Below are 938 nucleotides of genomic sequence, written 5' to 3' on the forward strand. Positions count from 1 at the left end.
TTCAAAAATCTACAAAATGTAATCAGCATACTGACTGCATGCTCAAAAAAAAAAACAAACCCACAAAAAACTCTCAAATGACCTTTTTAAAGTAGTTATTTAATGAATTAACATTTGAGTCATCTCAGAGAAAGACAACTGATTGCAACAATTCCCCTTCCAAATGCAAGGAAGTTACTAAGTGTAGTTCACGCAGTGGATAGTTACGAAATACCCGTCAAAATGTTTCTTTGGCTGTTTTGTTTTGTCTTTTAAATTTATTTCAGAACATTTCTCTTCCACTGAAAAGTTCAGCCACCTTCACTACCTTGGAGTCAAACCTCATACTGCAAGAACTTCCAGTGGAACGACTTACAGACACGTCTCCGGCGTAGGGCACTGCGTGGCACGAATAAGCAAACTGAAGGTTGAATTGGCTGAGTACACTTCAGCAAGCTGCTGTGGCAACAGTGGGGTACTGTATCACTCACTTTGTCTTTTCTATCTAGGACATCCTAGTGGCTCCAAGACTTTCTCAAAGTGAACTTCATGTGTTTTCTGGTAAAATTTCCCGAGATATACTGGCGGCTAACAAGAATTCTGGTCGTGTCTAATTGTACAACTCACAGAGTAAATAAACGCGCAATAATAAAGCATTGTTCCTTAGTATGACATTTGCATACAGACCGTTAAAACAATTCAAACTAAAAAGAAAAGAGGAGAAAAAAAACACCACCCCAAAACAACAAACCAGCACCGCTTTAGTTTCTACCTGCCTACGAGCTATTTCTTGTCAGATTCCAACTTCGGTATCTGAGGCTCATCTGAGACATGCCCCGTACCAAACCACTCAGCCTCGCCCCTCAGCTCGCCGGTAACTTTTCGCGTTACTCTCCAGCAGTGCGGTTCTGCCTGCCGGCCACCCTCCAGCATCCCAGCAGCGGGCCCAGGGAGAACCT

The sequence above is a fragment of the Charadrius vociferus genome, unplaced genomic scaffold (assembly GCF_000708025.1).
Source record: "Charadrius vociferus isolate BGI_N301 unplaced genomic scaffold, ASM70802v2 scaffold186, whole genome shotgun sequence".
Taxonomy (NCBI): Eukaryota; Metazoa; Chordata; class Aves; order Charadriiformes; family Charadriidae; genus Charadrius; species Charadrius vociferus.